Below are 21734 nucleotides of genomic sequence, written 5' to 3' on the forward strand. Positions count from 1 at the left end.
AAAAAATTGAATCAACCATAGATATGATTGACTCAATATTAATATACAATCATGACAATGGTATTATTGTTGATGTTGTGTTGTCAAAACCGGCATGAATCTTCTTTATCGACATTGCAAAAATGCAACAAAATGTAAATAAATATGGGAGCAGGAATTTAAACCACTGTCTTGAGAGTGAGAGCGCATTAACTTACGTCTACTCCAACATCAATTGTTGGTAAACAGCGGTTTTTCGCGGTACAGCTCACAACGTTTCAAGTTAAAGATGTGCGGAAAGTTAATTCAACAATAATATAATTGAAACAATCATGTGATGGAAGACAGAAACAAACGCAAAAGCGATTGGGCAAACCATACTGTCAGTTTAGAAGCACCGAAAATATGCTTGTAACAATTGTATCCTGGCATGTTAAAGCAACTATCGGAAAAGTTATGTCAATCATGCAAGAATTTTCTGCGTGTACACCTTTGGGGAAACTGAATGGGCTTTATAGCAATGAGAATGAGACTTTGAAGACAATTTGAGGGAAAAACCAAGAAAATGTATGTTAACTTCACGATAAATGTTGGGTTTACATATTTTTTCTCATAGCTCTTCAATTTTCTGTATAATCTTTCTTATAAGTGAGTTTATCATACTTGTGAAACATCTTAGATATCTTTTTGTCTTGTTTGCATCGTTTTTAATCAATATTTTTCAGTTGTGAATGGTTTTGAAATCATATTCTCAAAAACAAGTTATTTTAATTACAGTGACCCAATGTCACCCCCTCTATGGGGTGAGATTGGGTCATGTTTCATTCACTTGTGGTGCCGCTGTGAATAAATATTTGTCTTTAATTTTTTGAACAGTTGTTAATGTACCATCAAAGTACATACACACCAAATTTGAAGTTTATTGGAGTTAAAGTGCGATAGTTATTCAAAAAATAAATCGCACAATTATTAATTTTCACCCCCAACGACGGTATGCTACATATCAGTTCATCAGATTTTCGTGCAAAAACTTGTACCATAGGATAAGTGTTCAATGATGAAAAGATTGCCTAAAATAAAAGAATGCTTGACAAAAAAACAGTGTAACAAGCAATGTGTCTTCAGTAAATTCGAAATTATTCAGTAATTCCAGCACGTCACAATTTTGAGCTACACGTCGTCTAAGTTGTACATATTAAATACTGATATCATTGACTTTATAATCAAATTTATGATCTATGATTTTTTTTTTTGATAAAGAAACCCATCGAGCATTCAAAGTAAGACCGGGATGTGTTTATCATTTGTTTATGCAATTTCTGAAAATGTTTGTGTAATGATTTATCACGTAACTCAAAACAGTTACGTAATGAAAAAAAGTTGTGTAATATTCCTAACGTAACTGATTTTACGATTATTACGATTCTGTATAACTCAGTGCAGTAAAGTAGGCCGTTTGATGAAAGCTTGGCGTAATGAAAAACAGCTTGAAATCAGTTGCTTAATGCATATTACGCAACGCTTTTTCATTACGTAACTGTTTTGAGTTGCGTAATGAATCATCACACAATATGACTTCTGATGCCCTCAAGTGGTCTTCCACGAGACTGCAAAAAAAAGGACGTATTCAACTCGTTGCGGAACTCGATTTTTACAGCATTCGTCGTGATTATTCAATTCAACAAGCCTCGTTGGATAAATGTACGACTTGTTCTGCAAAAATCATCATTCTGCAACTTGTTCCGTAAACTACTATTACGTAACGAAGCTTGCCGAGTAGGATAACTATGACGAGTGCTGTACAAATCGAGTTCTGCAACGAGTTACGTACAACATTTTTTGGATTTTCGTTGAAGACCACTCGATGGTATCAGAAATTATATCAGAATGCATTCACCATTATTTTATAATTTCTGAAAAATTGTTGTTGCAACTCAAAACAGTTGCGTAGTGAGAAAGCGTTGCGTAATGAATCATTACAGCACTGATTTCAGTGGCGTAATGACTATTCCCGCACTGCATACTTCAGTGCAGGAAAGTAGGCCGTTTCATGACAGATTGGCGTGATGAAAAACAGCCTATTGCGATGGGAAATTGCAAAAAATTGATTATGATTGTGAGAACAAATGCTATGTTGGGCGCTAATCCCTGGTTTACGATTCACCATTTTGCAAGTCTGTGGAAGTGCTTATTGAACACTAAGCTGAGAAGCAGGCTCTGTCCCAGTGAGGACGTAATGCCAGGAAGAAGAAGAAGCATATTCGAAACCAAAGCTTAGAGTAACATTGCTGTATGAGTGTTAACCTTATTTCTTTACTCTCTAGATATTGCTGGTTACGTTTGGCTACGTAAGGTGACCTACCAGCTGGCAAGAGCCGCGTTCGAAGATAGCGAAGAGTAAATCGAACTGCTACAATGAGCTGTGTCAGGAAGCAGACGCAAATCCCTGGGGCCACTCCCATCGAGCAGTGATGGCGAAGATCAAGGACCAAGTAACACCAGCTTAAATGTGCTCCAACAAACTGAAGTTTATAGTGGACGGTATCTTTTCTACGCATGCTTGTGACCACCCACACGTAGGCAGCCGTAGATGAAGAAAATGCCAAAATCCAAATTTCTAACGCCGAGCTGATAACGGTTGCGAAAGGACAGAAGCTGAACAAAGCTCCCGGTCCAGATGGTATCATAGGGCTAAGGGCAGCAATCTTGGCGTTCCTAGATATATTTAGGGTAGCGTTGCAGAAGTGTCTAGCTGAAGGGTGCTTTCCAGACAGATGAAAGGTGCAGAAGCTGGTGTTGCTGCCAAAAGCAGGAAACCGCCAGGAGATCCTGCTTCATATAGACCAATATGCTTGTTGGATACTCTTGGTACACTTTTGGAGAAGATCGCAGCCGAAAAAATTTCGAAATTGTATTTGTGAAAGAAAATTTTAGGTTAATTCAAGCTTGATAATATCGTGATTCCAGGTATGCATGATTGTCCCACTTTTCTCTAAATGTCGTTTTTTCGAATGTTATTTTTCCGAACGCCTGTTCCCCGAATAATCCTTGGCTCCGTATGTCATTTTCTCAAGCGACCCTTTTTTTTAAAAAAATTGATGCAGTTTAAAACGATGCAGAAATGGTCTTCTGTGAAAGATTGGTGACAGAACGAGAAACAATCAAAAGTGCGAGATTTTGCTCATTCTTGATTGATATTGCCAACAATGCCTAAGACAGTAAAACTAAAAAAAAAGAACAAAGAAAGAAGGGTGTATTACCAGACAGCCGGTTGGTTGGGAAATTATCTGCTACCATGCGTTTCCATAATTACTATCGCCATCAGAATATCGAAGAGACTAATAGAGGCTCAAGAATAGTCCAAGATCAGCATGGTGCTTAAATAAGAAACGCCCATAACAAGTTTTTCTCTTAATTATCTACATAATTTAGATACACGCTTGAACGAAGTTACACAAAATTAAGTACGATTTGCAAAAATTAAGCTTTTCTTGACCAACACATCATGTGTGTATTTTAACACATTCCGAAAAACCTGCTCCTGAGCTCATTTTTCCTCTTCTTTGTAAAGTAATGACATATAAAGAAGCTTCGCAATAGGTACTAAACATCTCTGTGTGTCATGCAATCAAAAAGTAGCTAGAATTAACAAAAAAATCGATTTTTCAGGATCTATTAAAATTAAACACATGGTGGGTTGGTCCAGAAGAACCCGATTTTGTGTAACTTTGTCCTAGAGAGTAGTCATTGGATTTACCTTGCACGAGTTATCAACGCGTCGAAATCTGAATTATATGATTTGTGTTCTAAAAAACGTTTATCAAACCATACCAAATCGAATAAAGATAATCAGCAATCAATCACCGTGAACGAACTTTTTTTGCTTCTCCTAAGCTTCCACACTCACTTCAATGGAGTGGAATCCACATCTAAAATCCCCTACCGTGCCACCCAACTCAATGATTGCTTTTCGCAATGAAAGCAAACGTAAAAGAAAGTGAAAGCTAGAAACCCCTATCATCACTTACCCTTTCGTTCTGAACTCGTAGTAGCAAACACCGTATGACGCGCAGCGTGTGCAGTGCATTGTTCGTTGGCATTATAGAACTGCAGTACTGAATTGTATGATAAATGTAACAGTTCTTCTTCTTCTCCTTGACATCACGTCCTCACTGGGACAGCGCCTGCTCCTCAGCTTAGTACTTCCACAGTTTTTAACTGAGAGTTTTCTTTGTCAGAGTTGCCATTTTCACATTCGTATATCGTGTGGCAGGTACGACGATACTCTATGCCCAGGGAAGTCTAGGAAATTTCCAATATGAAAAGATTCTGGACCGACTGGCAATCGAAACCAGACACTTTGCTTTGTAGCCGAGGACTAAACACTCGGCTAACGAAGGCCCCAATGTAACAGTCAACTCTCTATAACTCGATATCGAATTACAGAGCTATAGTAAAAGTCGGTTTTCATGGCAACCTTCGTCTGTTGAATAACAGTTTCGATATCTATCTAACTCCATGGTCTCATCAATATCTAATTATGGAGAGTTGGCTGTATTATGTATGTGAGTATAAACTGTATCGAAGATAAGCTAGAAATACATTCAATAGTGCCAAGAAGTATGGGTCGAACTTTTGAACAATTTGATGAATGGATTTGATTCAATGATGTTATTAAGAACTGTACATATTCTTGATTTTCTTAAACTATATCCTTTATTTTTTGTCCTAATTTTGGCTGTAATGTTGTCGAATGTTACAAAAAAAGTTGTTCGTTTTTTTGTTGTTATGCAAAGTAGGTCTTCATGTTGGTATTTTTGATATGAAAAACATTTCAAATATAAATCTTGATCTTTGCTATAGTTTTTTTTTCTTATCTCTAACCATTTTCAAGCTACTACGTCATTTAGATGAAATTAAATATTTTTCATATTTTAGCACGTTTTAAATCATAGAGAACAGACATCGAAGCCTGAAGTACACAACTTTCAAGAAGTTTGTTGAAACTTGGATGTTTGTTCTTTGTGTTTAAATTTCATCCGAGATCTTCAAATATTACAGTGTTTTAGATGTATTGACTACACTGCATTGCGAAATAATGGTAAGAAGTTATATTCTCTACAAAAAATGAAGAGAATTCTGATGGTTTTGTAATAGTAGTGAAATGATTTGAAACGAGTTTTTTCATACAAATTTGTGTCCTTTGTGTTAAAAAATTCGTAACTCTTTTACAAGATTTTTAACATTTTTCATGTCTTCTACAAAGTTGTTCAACATCTTAAAACGCGTGTTTTTGCTGAACATTGCACCTCTCTATCTCTTAAAGTAAAATATTTATCAGTCGAATTCGTTTTAATAGGGCTTATTTGTTTGATAATAAAAACCCATGCAAAGACGCTTATAGAGAAAAGTTTTAATCAAATGCCGAAAGGGGAGATATGGTACTTTCATGATTTGTAAGAGTTGTTTGCGCCATTTTGCGCCGAAGCCAGTTATAAGGGCCTAAGCTACCCCTTGAAAAAAAGAGAAATTCATGAATAACTTTGTTAGTTCAAAAGATAGAGTGATGATATGTTCAGCAGTAAAACGGGTTTCTCATGACAAACAACTTTGTAGAAAACCTAAAAAAATGTTAAAAATCTTAGAAAACTGTTATGTTAAAAAGTATGATTTTTAGGGGTCATTCACATACAACGGCATACATCTCAAAAAGTATAAGAGATAGAAAAATCGTGTCTTCGACAAAGTTGTTTCAAATTGCCAATTCTACAACTATGCCGAAGACACTATATGTCTATCTAAATGTTTTGAAAAAATAGTTTTTCTATCTCACTGCTTGGTGGATTGATCACAAAACTTTTTTCGTCAAAAGTTGCGCTTTAATATACCAAAAAACTTCTCCGAACAAACTATATCGCTAAAATCAACGGTTTGGGCGCTATTCAAAAAGCGCATGAAATCGAGAAAATAAAACACAGTGCGTTGTTGTCGTTATGATGTGATGTGATGATATCATTGGGGCTGATTCTGTGAATTGAAAGAAATGCGAAATTTGGATTGAACTTTTGTTTCCTAAATGGAATCACCTGACTTCACGTTGGCTTCAGGACATTTCGTCGAATGACATTAGGTCGAATAACGTTTGTTCGAATGACATTTGGTCGAATGGATATTTAGTCGAATTGTTTTGGAACATTTATTTTGGTCGAATGACGTTTAATTGAACGGAAATTTGGATGAAAGCTTATTTTCAAATGGTTTATTGGAATCTATGACATTCGGTCGAAAGACATTTGGTCGAATGACATTTAGACGAATGACGTTTGGTCGAAAGTAAATTGGTCGGACGGACATTTCGTCGAATGAACATTTGGTCGAAAAGGTTTATTTGCAACAGAAAACATATGATATTTGCTCGAACCGACATTTCGCGGAAAGGATAGTGGTCGAATCAAAATAGTATGAATTCCTGCTGCAAAAAATACTTGTAGAAGTTAAGTAAAATCCTCCAAAAAGTTAGTAGGCTTTAGGACATTTGGTCGAAAGACATTTGGTCGAATGACGTTTGGTCGAATGACATTTGGTCGAAAGTACATTTGGTCGAAAGGACATTTGGTTGAATGGACATTTGGTCGAATGGCTTTAAAACTTTTTCGTGCACTCCGTGCTCGTGGCCACTACTGTGCCGGAATCAGTTTTATTTGTATCTTCCTTACCGATACAGTTCTATTTTTAGCTAATCTATATTTACATCTGCATTCACTCTCTTCTGCTCTTTTGCTCTTACACCGAGCAGGTACGAGAGTGCTCTGCTGTTGGTCCAATCGATTTCCATAAGTCATAATCCATTGCTCTTGCGGTGGTTCGCTTTGCCGTGTTCCTGAGTCGTTTGAGGCTAGCTGCCTGCGAAGTGGGTCAGTTTGTCTCAGTCACCATCTGATACTGACGGAGGATGGATGTGTTCCCCTAGGCACGGTCCTCCGTGTGGCGTCTTCTGGTGGCTGGACGGGTTTTTTGGAGGGGCTGGGAATTGAATCCATGACCTTCCGCTTATGAAGCGAAAGCGTAACCTCAAGACTACGTACCCCCCTATATAGGATACATTATTCTTGTAAATTTTCTTATTCATCAATATTTTTTATTTGAAAGGTAAAGGTAATCAAGGACTGTTGAATTTATTATTCTTTCAGAATATCATTATTCTTTTGAAAATATCCTCCCAAATATTTTTGTTGCTCAGTTATTGGAATTTTAAACATTTTTGAGTTCCAGTGTGAGTGCTCGGATTCTTTATTAAGTATAAAGTTTTGCTACCTACGACCGTTCGTAAGAACAAACCTGATAGGCATAGAATAAATTGGTCACCTAGAATTGTCTGCATATAATTTACTTTTACACGTAGAATAAAGAGGCAAATTATAAATAAATAAAGATTTTGACGAAATGCATCAAAAGCTTTGTATGTAGGAAACGTTTTCCTACTCATGATGAATTATTGTAGTGATTATGACTTAAATCCAAATGAAATTCTTTGAGAAAATATGTAGCTTTGATGGCATAATCGATGATTCCGAGGGATAATAAGTTGATAATTATTTCAATCGAAATTAATCAAAGACGATTATAATTATATTATATTTAAGTCTTTGGTGACAAAAGTTGACTTGCTTCCATTTCAGATCTGTTTATTGCGATTCATCCAATTCGCAGAATCAGCTAGAATAAAATAAATGACATCATGTATCGTCTACAACGCAAGGGGTCAATCGTTTTTGTGAGTGAGTCTGGGTGATCAACTGAATCCCGAAATATCGCTCGTCACCTACTGAAGGCTTGAAATTTCTTCAAGAAATACCAGTATACCAATGTAGATTCCTTGCACTTTATCATGTTGTTCTAGCATACACAACTCCCAGTAATAGCACCTACCATACACGCTTTCAATTTAAAACACGCTGTGTTTTAAATCAAAATATCACTCTGTAAATTAATCTGAAAAATTCCTATTTGACGAAATATACGACTAAATGTCCGTTCGACCAAATGTCATATTCTTCTTACAGGAATTAAATTCTTTTCGACCAAATGTCCATTCGACCAAATGTACTTTCAACTAAATGTCATTCGACCAAACGTCATTCGACCAAATGTCATAGATTGAAGTTTGTAAATTTGTGGGTTTTGTTGCCATGCGGTCGCGGCGTTAGCCTTTTAAGCGTATTCTGAATGCAACGAAGCGTGGGTTCAATTCCCGGTCCAGAAACTTTTCGTCAAACTAAAAATTTATCACTGCGCCACTGAGTGTTTCGTGTTGGCCGTTGCCCAGTGTTCGTAAATGTTCAGTCCGTGCAGCTTTTGGCTAAAGATGATGTAAATTGTCTTTTTATCATGAGAATTTTGAAAAGAGCTTTCTTTGAAGGAAGCTATGGAGATATCCTTGTGCTAGTTGCATAACGAAGTATTTCGTAGATTGCATTCTGAACACTGTCAGTTTAATAACTTTATCACTCTTATTTCAATTACACATTTAAAACTATGTTGAAAGGACTAGTTTTCCAACCGGAAGTCAGAGATAAAACAGATATGTCGTTGCTGGCCACGCCCATCTTTTTCATTACGATGAAGGGAAAGAATATTGATGTTATGATACCCTGATCACTGATTCATGAAAATATTTCTGACAAAATTCAAAAAAAACTTTCACTGCATTTTTTTATAAAATGCCTGAAATTTGCTTTGGTGGAATATCTGCAGAATAATTTGTTTAAATAATTTTTGCATGAATCTTTGCAAAAAATCTCCTGGAATTTTTGTTTGGAAAATTCCTTAAATAATACCTAGACAAACTCTAGAAATGATGCCTGAACAGAAGCTTGCGAAATAAGGGAAAAACCAGGATCCTCAGATATTTCTGAAGGATTTACTATACAGATTCTTTAAGAAATAGATGGAATTGTTTGAAAAGTTTGAGATTGTTTTGCAGGAAGCTCTGCAGGAATTCTGGTATGAATGTTAAATAATCCTGATGCAACCCCTGAAGTGATTCATTAAATACCATGGAATATTCTAGCAGGAAAATTGTGTAGAAAATATTCAAAGACTACCTTGTAGGAATATGTGGAGAAATCCTTAAAGAATGGAAATGCTCAAAATGTTTAAAAAAAAATGTTCCTAAGAAAATACAATGGTGAACTGATTTTCGGACGATTTTCATAAATTCCGGGAATAATTTTTGACAGGATTCCTCAATAAAAAAACTTGGAGGATTTTATATCCTGCAAATAAAAAATAAATAATATGTTAATCAGTCCACAGTCCGGGAAGTCTCTCCTCTGCGCCTTCGGCAGCCAGTATTTATAGCTCAGAAATCCCGTAGGTACGAACTAGTAAAAGGTACCAGATGCATAAGAAATAATGAATATCACTTGAGATAGGTAGATATGACAGTCCTTTCCCCTTTAGAAACTTTTACCTTCACGTTACAACAACTCATAAAACGAACAATCGAAAATGTACCCAAAAAATTGTATCTTCATAGCACCTATTCCATGATTACAACAAAACATTCAAATCATTTGATTCATATTACTCAACATTATATTTGACAACTTCGTCAACAATAAAGAACTATTTCGTTCATCTCAATATAGCAATCGCTTCACAAATGAACAACTATATTCACAATGTACAACTATATTCACAATGTACGACAATTTCGTCAGCTCTAAAGAACAATTTAGATCAACTCAAATTGGCAATTTCACCACACTCAAATAAATAAAATTGGCAAACTCGCCACCTCAAAGAAAAACGATAATCGCAAACACACGTTTCCATGATCCTCGTCGCCACTTTTATATCCTGCAAATAAAAAATAAATAATATGTTAATCAGTCCACAGTCCGGGAAGTCTCTCCTCTGCGCCTTCGGCAGCCAGTATTTATAGCTCAGAAATCCCGTAGGTACGAACTAGTAAAAGGTACCAGATGCATAAGAAATAATGAATATCACTTGAGATAGGTAGATATGACAGAGGAAAACTTTAAGAAAAATATCTAGAGGAAATTTTTAGGGCTACTTTGATGAAATCAATAAGTATTAATTTATGAACCTCATAGTTCATTGTGGTCATTTTAGAACAATTTCACACATGGTAAGATTTGCGATATTCTTCTCATGCTTTTAAATGAAATCTTTGAATAAATTTCTACAACAATCATAGTAATATTTTTCAAGAAGTGCTTGGAAGAACTCCTACAAAAATTCATAGTACAATCATTCTTAAAATTCTCAATAAACTTCTTGAAAGAAGTCCTGAAGAAATTACCAGAATAATTCCAAAAAGTAGGTATTTGAAGACTAGTTACGAAGAAATCAATAAAGAAATCCATAAAGAAATCCATAAAAAATCAATAATAATCCTTGAAAGATTGTCCATGAAAGAGTGACGAGGAATTTTAGACAGAATACCTGAAGCAATTTGTGAACTTTAACAGTTTCTTGGAGGCATTCCTGAAGAAATATATGTAAGGATCCAAAAAGAAACTCCAAAGTGTCCACATGTAATTTTCTGAACATTCCTAGAGGTGTATTTGGTTGATTTCCTTCCACATACATTAAATGCTCTATGAAAATCAAGTACCGTTTATTCAAGTAATCATCGGAAAGCTCTGCATAAATTAAGGAAAAAAAAAACAATCCATCCATCTTGACAAAATCACCGAAGAGATCTCAGAAGGAAACTCAGGTTTCATAGAAGATTCTTTTGGGTAAATTGTGGACGAATCCCTAGAGGTCCTGAAGTAATTCAGCCATTCCATGAAAATCCGATCTAGTGGGTCACCGGATTTCGTGAAAATTTGCTATTTTGTCCCTTATCCGAAATAAGGATACAAGCGTTTTTGGATTTTTTTATTTATTTCCTAAATAAGGTGACCAGAAAAATAGAATTAGATTTTTTATTTAAAAAAATTCGTTACTTTTGAACAGCTCAACCAATTTCCAATCTTTTTTTATGGAATGAAATTTCAATTAAAAAAAATATATATATATATATGTATAAAACTTTGGAAAAAAAAGTTTGACATGAAAATATATAAAAATTTCCTTAAAAACCAGATTTTTTTTATATTTTTTCATGTAAAAATTTTGTTTTTCAGAATTTTGTATTTTTTCTGAAAAGTTGAAATCTTAAGGACTTATTCCATTAAAAAGATTGGAAATCGGTTGAGCTGTTCAAAAGTTATGGTGTTTTTTTAAATAAAAAGTCTTATGCGCTGAGACTTACAGTGTGCACCGATGAAAATAACTGATTTTTTATTTAAAAAAAATATATCTTAAAACTAAAAAACATACATCGCTGAAAGTTTTACAGTAAACGATTTTTTTTTGAACTTTGGTCCCAAAGCCTTCAAAACACAAAAAAAAACGAAAAAAAATCATTTAAAAACAACTTTTTTTTTTAATTTTATTTTTTTCTTGAAAAGTCAATATCTTTAGCTTTCATTTCTCCCAAGAAAATTGAAATTTTCTGAACTTTCAAGAAAAATAAGAACAGCAATAGCCCCTTTGGTCCCAAGGCCTTCAATACACGAAACGACGGAAATTTTTGATATATTTTCATGTAAAAAAAAAAACAACTTTTGTAAAATTTTACATTTTTCTTGAAAATTCAAAATCTTTAGCTCTTATTTCGTCCAAGAAAATTGAAAATCGGTCAAGTGGTTCAAAAGTTATAGTTTTTTTTTAAATAAAAATTTAGCAAAATCGCGATTTTTCTGGTCAATCTATTTCGAAAATTATCACCCTAATCAAAAAATCCAAAAACACGTGTATCCTTATTTCGGATAAGGGACAAAATAGCAAATTTTTCACGGAGTCCGGTGACCCACTATATCGGTTTTTCATGGAATGGCTGAATTTCTAGAGGAATTCTTGGACATGTGCATGCAGAAAATCAAAGAGAAATTTATGTAAAAATTCATGTAAATTTTCTTTCAAGTTTTTGTGCAGAATATGCAATGAGAAATGCATATTTATTCAGTTATTGGATTGTTTTTTTTAATGAACTGCTGATGGAATTCATGAAGGAATATAAAGAATAATGAATGAAGTTCTCTTCATCTGACAAAATTTGTGTAAGCCCGGAAAGTCATAAGCAATCATATGAGAAAATTCCACAAAGAATTCATTGTGAGATATTTTAAAATCCTGAAGAAAATCCTTGAATTTCTGAAAAAATGATCCAAGGAATACTTGAAGCAATTTATGTAATCAAATCAAATCAAGAAACAACGGTTCGGAGAAATTCTTGAAAAAAGTCTGGATATCAACTCGGAGGAATTTTAGAGGAACAATGTCTTGAAGAATCTGGATTCCAGTGCTGGAAAAGTTCGCATCACGAAGCAGCTCACGAGTGTATACCAACGCATAACAAACATCACAGACTCGGGAACTGGCTAGGTGTGAGTAAGTCCGCACCCGTCTGCTCGAGAGAACATGTCAAAAGAAGTAGCAACAAGCTCGGGAGCGTTTACTCGCGAGTAACCGAGCAAGGTGTGATTTATTATGGTTTTGACAGTCAAATTAATTGTATAACCATCATATCGACAGTAAACTACTAGTTTGTAGTCAAAAGCCCTTAAAAACCATAAATCTCGGAGGGGATGCAGCTATTTTCCCAAAAGCACAATATGACTCTGAACAGCTCCGAACACGTTCGCGAATCACTTTTAGCTTCAGTTACTCGGGAGCCGGCAGATGCGAGTGAACCAGCGCTCTGACGCTCGGGAGCGTTTGGTTTTGTTTTTGTTCCAGTTCGGAAGAAGTGTTCGCCACTTTCCATCACTGCTGGATTCATCAGAAATATTTGAAATACGATGAATTCTAGCAATACTAAATCTTTCGAAATAAAATCCTGGATTCATTTCTCAATAAATTCACACTCCATAAAATATCCTCAAGAAAATCTCTGAAACAATGGGATCCGTAAAAAAAATTCCTAGAGGATCCACTGAATAATTTCATGGAGAAATCTCTTGACTCATATATGTACGATTTTCTATAAGTATTCCCAATGCAATACGCTTCACCAAAATGTCCTATATCAGTTCTTATTTTAATATTATCAATGGACTTATTTTAAGGCCCAAGTAAAAATGGAGCAAATGCAAAAGTGAAAAAGCAGTTTTCGCCGTTAAAATCGACAAATCGAAAAAAATAAAAACACACAGCTGTTTTATTTCCAAAATAAAAAGGCTGTGTGTTTTTATTTTTTCCGATTTGTTGATTTCAAGGTCGAAAACTGCTTTTTCATTTTTGACATTTGCTTCATTTTTATTTGCACCTTAATATGTACAATAAAATTTTTCGAATTGAAACATTTGTCGACGTGTAAACCCAAAAATCGGTGGCGTGGCGTTGATCGGCGTATGGCGCGCCGCCGATGCATCAATCGGCGTAAAGTAAAATGGATCGGCGGCAGCGGCGCACAGGTCTGTTTTGTCTAGTTAATGTGAGGGAAAATGTGAGAGAAGAACATCATGAATTTTCATATTTCAATTATCCGATATCCGATATTAAAGAAATTAGGATCCTTAGGTTAGGATCCTGAAATATCTGCAAAACAAAAGTAAAACTTCCATTGTCACTAGTGCCACCTAGCGGTCAAATTCCGAATTAAATTAGGTTCCATCAGATAACGCTTCACCTCCAGAACAACTTTTCTAAAGACCCCAAGTTTCTATACTAGCTGGATTTTGAGATATACCGATTTCTAACAGTGGTTTACTCGAACCGTATATAGTGCATTCATTATTATGCGAGTTCCATGTACATTTGTTGATTTTACCGTATTGTAAAGGGCCATACTGTAAATAAAAACTGTCGAGTATTCACAGTTAGAAAGAAACGTGTAAATTTCTGATATTGTTGTATCATGATTTCATGAATTTGCCATACATTAACCGCATTTTACATGAAATAATCATGAGACTTAATTTAAAGTGTAAGCCATGAGTATTTAACCTTAGGAAGAGTAGTGTCGATAGATATCTTTGTTGTGATCTAAATCACAACTAGTACAACAGCGCCGTTAAGTTATTATTTATTTGTATTGTATGGCCATCCTTCGATTTCCGAATCGAGATTCTAATGTAAGCCAAGTAAACAGTAGTGCAGGTTCTATCTAGTCCAGCGCGGTTTGTGCTTCCATCAGCACAATCCATTCATTACTAAACCATTTCATAGCATGCACCGAATGTTTTGCCTCGGAAAGCTTACATCTGCCCGAACTTAGCCGAACGACATCGCCTCGACAACTACATCGACAAACGACACGAACCGTCCTCCCTACTGGTAAACAACCGCTGCTCGTCGACTTCGGCTCATCGCCCTTTTCCGCACAACACTCAACCCTCATGCCAAACGTCGCGTCCACCGCGTGACGTCACACCGCCTAGCTTCCGCGGCCAGTGCTCGACAATCGACAGCCGCGCGTGGATGAAATGTTGTGCCGTGCCTCCACGTGCCCTAGAAATTGTCTTGCCTCGCACGCGTTGTTCAGTGAGCAGCAGCAGCAGCAGAGAGCGTCGTCCTCTCGTTGTTGTTCACCCAGTTCCACCGGGGTCTGCCCGAGTCTCCGGTTGTCTCTTGCCTTGCTTGTCGGGGTGGTTGGTCGAGTAGGACTTTCGGCGTTTAGAGTCTTCTGTAGTGTACGCTGGGACGGGAGTGAACGGGTGAGGAGGACTAGGGTGTAGTGTTAACCTCTCGTCGTCTCGCGTACTCATCAACGGTTACCGCGTCTTCGTCGTCACACAGGTTTCGTTGCTGGTTGGTTGTGTGAGAAATGTTACGTCCGCTGAGGGTTCTCCCCACAAGTCCACCGCCCTTCCGCGTTACCGAAATACTGCTTACTGTCCCTTGGCCCTCCTGCGGTGGGGTTCTCGCGCCTAGTGCACCGAATTGTAGCGGCCTACCCTCCCGTTGTCGTCGTGTTCGTAGGTATTGAGAGAAAGAGCAGAACTGTGCGGCGGGCGTTGTGTGCGGATTCGGTTGCGCGGAAATTTATCATTTTCTGTGTAGTACACAAGCTGCCCCAGCAGTACCCAGAGCTGCCGACCGAGTGTGTATGTCGTATTATAGTTTCGGTTCGTTCGAAGTCTCAGTCACAGCAGCAGCAGCAGCATCCTCTAGTGAGAAGTACCTACTTTTTTCGGTTGGTTGGAAAATTTGGAGTGTTGGAAGTTGCAATTGCAAGTCCAGTACAGTGCAGCAGTGCAAGGTTAGAGTTCGATCGGAGTGGATCTAGCGGAGTTCAGTGTGAAGAGTTGGCCAATCGCTTAGCAAAGATAGTTTTGAAACACAAAGATCAATAAAAGGATATTTTGGGTCTTCGGAGGACACGTTACAGTGCTGTGTTGGGTGGCGGAGAAGCGTTACTCTGTGGTGCGTCTAAGCAATCGCTGAAGTGAGTCACGGAAACAGAGATTCAAGGCCTGCTGAGTGAGAGTGAGAGGGATGGTCGCAGAAGAGGCCCGACGCGACGTGGCTAACACAGCAATCTAAATTTTATAAGAAAAGCCTAGGTCAATAATGTGTATAGTGATGTGTTTTGCTGATACATGAGTGTCGGTCGCTTAGTCGGTTGATTTATTTTTGTCCGGCCTGCCGCAATCGTCACCATATCTCCAAGTGAAGGGGACCCGAAGGCATTTGAAAAGGGGGAGAAGCGAGGCAGGTTTTGTTTTTCGCTGATATTTTTGAAAATTGAGATGCCTACCAGATAAGAAGCGCGGAAGTGAGTAAGCCAAAGCCAAAGAGTCATTGATATTTGAAGTAACTTTTCCGCGACCTAAGCTATCGCTAACGGATTTAATTGGCTCGTTCTACAAGAGCGTGTGTGAGTTTTTGTCTAGTCGACAAACTGGTGGTTCGCGAATCGTTGTCCGCTGATGTGTGATGTTTAAGTAGTGTGAAATACATTACCGTATCGTCGAAAAGCGTTAATCGTTTGCGATATTTAAACGGTTCGAGGGCGGACACTTATACAAGCACCGTTTCATCGCCACCCGAAGTCATTCAGACGTTGAAGGTAAGTGTTTTCGTTCGCCGAAATTCAAATTCGCAAATAGACAAATTTACTCACAAGGTTTATCGGTTTTTTTTCTGCGAGTAGCCCCAAAATGTGTCAATGCCGAAATATTTGGGGCCGCTAACAATAAATGAGCACGCCATTTTTTGACCTTCGCAAAAATTGCCCATCTCTAGCGATAGAAAGAGAAAGAGCGACGCACACACGCCGCACTCGCGGGGACTAAACTTGAACGGGGGGTAAGGAACTCGAGGTGGGTCCCAGGGAAATGAAGGTTACCCCTTGGTTAACCTTGAATATCGTTTGCCCAAAGAACAGCGAGAGTATAACGACGACACATGCCTGGTGCGCTTCTGCCATGCTAACAGACCCAAGAATAGAGGAAGAAGATTGAATCGATATTTGCAGGCAAGGAGCACACACAAACACACATACATACATACACACAGAGACGCACACGCAAAATGTGGAAGTAACATTTTTGGTTCGGCACAAAGAAATCAAAGGATCCCTGAATGGAACGAGAGTGCCATCTAGGGTCATGGTGTGCTTTGCCGTTGGAAAAAGGGTGAGATCCCAGTCAGAAATGACGCTGCAGACAGGTTCCGATTTATTCGAACTGGATCGATTTTACTGTTTAAGGTATTCCTTTGCGTTGAGTAATGTCCGCGGCTATGAAGGAATGGTACGCTGGGTTCGATTCCCGATGCGCTCTAAGCTCTTTTTGGTCTGTCAACGTCATAACATCGAAGTATCTATTAAATTACCGTGTCAGCAAGGCAAACATTGTCGAAGACCACAATTTTATGGGACTTAAGAATAATTTGTTATTATTGATAACCAAGGGTAAATCATGCTGGGATGATCATTCAATTACTTTCAGAGCAACACTGCTTTTTTACAGTAGAACATAGTTGCCAGGATTACTTTGATCTATTCTGTCCACCAGGTGCTCCAATGTTGCCTGCCGAATAGTTGATGAATCATGTTATTTAATAAACCCACTGCATAATAATGTATAGCAATTTATCCTGACATCCAATCAAAATGCGGTGTTCGGCAAAGCTGTAGCTGGAAGGATTTGTCACTTTTTCTTGAGAGTTTGTCACTTTTTCTTGAAATATAATGACGAAGAGACAATATGGTTGAACACTGAAGGTTGGCGTTTTCCATAGTAATCTCCATATAAACTTCAAATGGCTTGTGCACAGTCAAATTTCTTCCGAAACATTTCAAACCTTGGGAGGGTCTACCTATCTACCTTAATAAAAATCGAACCAAAATTTCTAAATTTAAATCACTCTAATGTTAAACCAATTTTAACATTTATATGATTAGAGCCAAAGAACTAAGGGTTATTAATCTGAAAATTTGTGATGTGTTCCTTAAAACATGTTCGAAAATTAATCGATTCCTTGCAAATTTGGGACAAATCATTGATTTCACATAACATTCTGGCCAAAAAAAAACAGAATTGTATGCCATTAAAAATCTATTTTATGAGAATTAACCTAGAGCTAATTTGTTCGAATTTTTGCCATTTAGCTCCGTTTTCTTTTGGATCATTTGTCATAAATCGAAATAAAGTTAACTCTACATAACTCGATGTTGAAGGGACCATCGAGTTGGGGAGGTATCGAGTTACAGAACACAAAATCGGTGCAACTGCGACCATCGAGGTAGTCATGAAAACCTACTTTTACTATGGTTCTCTAACTCGTTATCGAGATACAAAATATCGAGTAAGGGAGAGTTGACTGTTTCAAATGTTTATTGAATGATGTTAAGGTGATTATAAAACGAAACCAAACTTCAAATTTCCAAGTGCACATGACTGGAGAATCTGACAACAATTCGCGTTGAAAATCAATCAAATCACTTGCTTGCTGGGGGTGACCTATGGAATAAATTTTCAACCCAGAGCGCTGTTTGGTTCTCAAGTCTTGTGCTCTTGAAAATTTGAGGTGTGGCTTCGTTCTATAATCACCTTAAGACCAAAGTAAAAATTGAACAAATGTCAAAACTGAAAAAAAAAGAAGTTTGCTTGGGTTAAATCGTCAAATCAGCTGTTTAATTTGTCAAATGAAAAAGTCTGGGCGTTTTCATCTTTTTTTTAGTTTTGTCGATTATAATGGAGAAAACTGCCTTTTCAGTCCATTTTTACTTCAACATTCAAAAAGTTTATAAATAAAAAACTTTTTGAAAAAAAAACAGAGAACTGGGCCACTTTCCTTTATTTTAGAAATCTATGAATTAGACAAAATCAACAAAACTATAGGACATAGTGTAAAATTTCCTTCCGCATTTTCTTAGGAAATCGTTTAAGGTAATCATTTTGAGCGCCGTGGTGCCCTCTCCCAGCGGAAGCGAAGTTTAGACAATCAAAATGTGATATTGACTTGATTAACATAAGAGATAAACTATCTGAAGATAACATCAAAATATTATTCCAGGAACCTGGAAATATTGTAACCGTAGCTAAATGTAATCTTTGCAGATCAAATGAATGGCTCACAGCTATTGGTCAGATCTATAAGATTATTTAAGATATCATTTCCAGATCTTTTGTCTCTTGGAAGACAATGGGAAAATCCACTCACTCACCCGAACGCTACCGATAAAAAATAGAAAAGAATCTGCTGGCACCGAATGTTCAGTGACAGCCGAACGAAACTAGGGTGAACACAATCCCGACGAATCGCAAACGATTGAGATAAACCGAAAATACAAAAAAAAAAAACACACGGAGTGGAGTGAGAACCAATCCGCTTGAATCTGGGAGATACGAAAGAACGCGTTCTGCATTCAATCACTGAATGCATCCAGCTGAATAAACGGATTTCCACTCATTGAATCATTCCGCTGGGTGAATTGCCATTCAGTGAGCGCTCATCAGCACTCAAACACGAATGTCTCTCGAACGGAATCGAAATGTAAATAATCATTCGCTACTACAATCGGATGCTTTCGACACTCGGAAACGGTAGTGAATAATTCTGTTGTCTTTTTTGCTTAACTTGTCGATCGGAAAAAAAGTATTAGAGCGCATTAGAAACTGAAACACTCAGCTTGGTTGGAGAAACGACAATCTCGCTTTTGACTGCGTGGGGAAGTGAGTGAGAGAAAACGCGATATTCGAGTGAGTGTTTCCCATGCTTGCATTAAGTGAATATCACTTTTAGCTATCCATATCAAGATTCGCTATTACTAAGCATTTTTGATACTCGGCTAAGACAACATTTTGTAATGTGTTCTTTACTTTATTTCTAATTACTTTAATTCTTCCCTTACCTTCTATACATATATAAGCTACAGGTTAACAGACTTGTATGCAAGTTCTGACACCTTGTTTGCGAAGCATTACCGAGAGAGCATGATATGAAGTGACAGACATATAGATAGACTGACATGGCGCTAAACTTTTCTTAACGCCTTATCTTACATTGCGAGATTATCTCCTCTCTCACTCTCTTTCGATCAGAACAGTGCATTACTGAATCTGTTGATTACTTTTTCACTATAGACCGAAAGACAATGTGAATGGCTAGCGATTTGTATAAAAAGCGCGATGAGAGATGTAAAAGGCTAAGCTATTGGCTAAAAAGAAAGTAAACAAAAAGAGACTCTCATTACCTCACTACCAAGGTCGTTTAGAAAAGTTCATCGAGTATTTTTCAGTCTAAAATACTTAAATCATCGAGGTTTTTAGGCCGAAAAGTAGTGTTTTGAAGTTCATCTTCAATTTTTTTTAATTTGCAATCTCATACACCACTGAGCTTTGTTGAATGGTTCAAGGCTCAAGACAAACTTAAGTTTACTGATCAGGTTTACCATTTTTAATGTGGATATTTCAATACTAAGGATTATTATTCTGAAGACAGCCTTTGTTACCAGAGAACGAGAGAACGTCTGTTTTCCAAGAAATAAGTTTTTGTTAGCGAAAAAATAAGAATCTGGGAAGTAACTTTTAGTTGGTGATGCAATCCATAGCCGAATGCTCAATACTGACCACTATGCGCATTAAACGTTGAAAAAGTTCGACTCTGTTTCAATGCTTGCATTGGCGTAGCTTGGATTTTTTTTTCTGAAGGGGCCTAGAAAATTCTTGTTTTACAGAAGTAATATCGGTCGCAATAATCACGATTATTTCTCGAATTTCGTAGTTGCACAGATATGCATAGAATTTTATTTGATTGTGATTTTGTCTCATATCGTTCTATAATTCAATTTACATTATAGAAAATAGTTATTATTTGTCTTATCCAGAAAAAATCCTGCAGGAATTGGAGGAATAAACTAGCAAGGAACATTCCTTGTGATTTCTTCAGGAACTTTTAAAGTATTCGACCATGTGATTTTGAAGAGATTCCTTTGAGAATTATCACGGAGAGTTCTTCATGAATTATTTTCGTACTTTTTTAGTGCTTTCTCCAAGAGCTCCTTCTTCAGTTTTCACTGAGTTCCTCTAGGGATTCCCCCGGAAAACCATTCACGGGATTAGTATTTATTTAACAGATTTTCATTAAGCTTTTTTTATGCTTTCTGATCTCTCTTCAAAAATCTCTATCAAATTGCTTCACAAATTCATTTGAACATTTTTTCAGTAGATCCTCTACGTGCTTATTACATTCAATAACAATTGTTAGTTTAAAATTTTATCCAGCTGCACATTAATAATTTGTTTAGGCCACATGGGACGTCAATATAATCTCCCTATCCATTTGAAGAAGCATTTAAATCTCAAGTACCACTCCATATATCGATGCAAAAATGTATCACTATACATTTCTATATATGTAGTGCACAACCCATTAAATTTTTAGCTTCATCGGTTCACTAAATTTGCTTCTGCAAAGTTTTGATGTGAATGATGAAAAAACACGATTTCATGTATTACCGTAAGAACTTTCTGGAATTACTGATGATTTCTTCAAGAAATAGTACAAGAAATACTAGTTGTGTTCAAGATCACCAAGCATAGAATTCTTTCTAGAAACTATTCATAGAGATCATCTACGGTTTTTCCATTGTTCCCTTACAGATTATTTCTGAAGTTTATGATCAGGTTCCTTTAACAAATATTTCAGAAAATCTCTCAAAAATTCTTCAAGGATTGCTTGATAAATTCGCAGCAAAATTATATTCAATAGGAAGAACGTCCTCAATGATATCTCAGAGAAGTTCTCCACAAATCGATCTACATTTTCAACAGAAAAATCTCAAAGTATTATTTTAGATTTCTCTACAAATCAATTTGATGTTGTTGCCTGTATTCCTTCAAAACTCTCTGGGAAAAAAATGAACATTCCTTTAATGTTTTTAACGGAACACATTCAACTCTTTGGCGAAAACACTCTAAAAATTGCCGTGTGATTTGTTTAGGGATTTCTTCAAACAATTATGATATTGTATCCTCAGAGATGTTGTCCTAGGATTTTTTTTTCCGAAAAATTCACCAGAGATTCATCTGTGTATTTTGTAGACATTTTTTTCACTTAGAAGAGCATTAGCGACTCTTCAGGGAATTTTAAATGTTTGTTTTTTCAACAAATTTACTAAAGGAACTTACGAATAATTCTTGATAAATTTAAAAACTTTTTGACGAAATTTTTGACCACAGAAAAACTTAAGTGGTGTTTGTAGGATTTAGTTACTTTTTTACTCC

At 36.6% G+C, this 21734-nt stretch overlaps 1 protein-coding gene across 1 annotated transcript in view; it reads left to right on the forward strand.

Annotated features, from left to right (window-relative positions):
- The first annotated feature begins 14693 nt into the window (after positions 1-14693).
- LOC5574499 (Krueppel homolog 1) overlaps positions 14694-21734 on the forward strand; it is a 77848-nt gene continuing 70807 nt past the window's right edge. The window contains exon 1 of the mRNA XM_021845557.1: positions 14694-16069. The gene's annotated coding sequence lies outside the window, so the exon portion shown is untranslated. The remainder of the gene's footprint in view (positions 16070-21734) is intronic.

This window comes from Aedes aegypti, chromosome 2, assembly GCF_002204515.2.
Source record: "Aedes aegypti strain LVP_AGWG chromosome 2, AaegL5.0 Primary Assembly, whole genome shotgun sequence".
Classification (NCBI taxonomy): domain Eukaryota; kingdom Metazoa; phylum Arthropoda; class Insecta; order Diptera; family Culicidae; genus Aedes; species Aedes aegypti.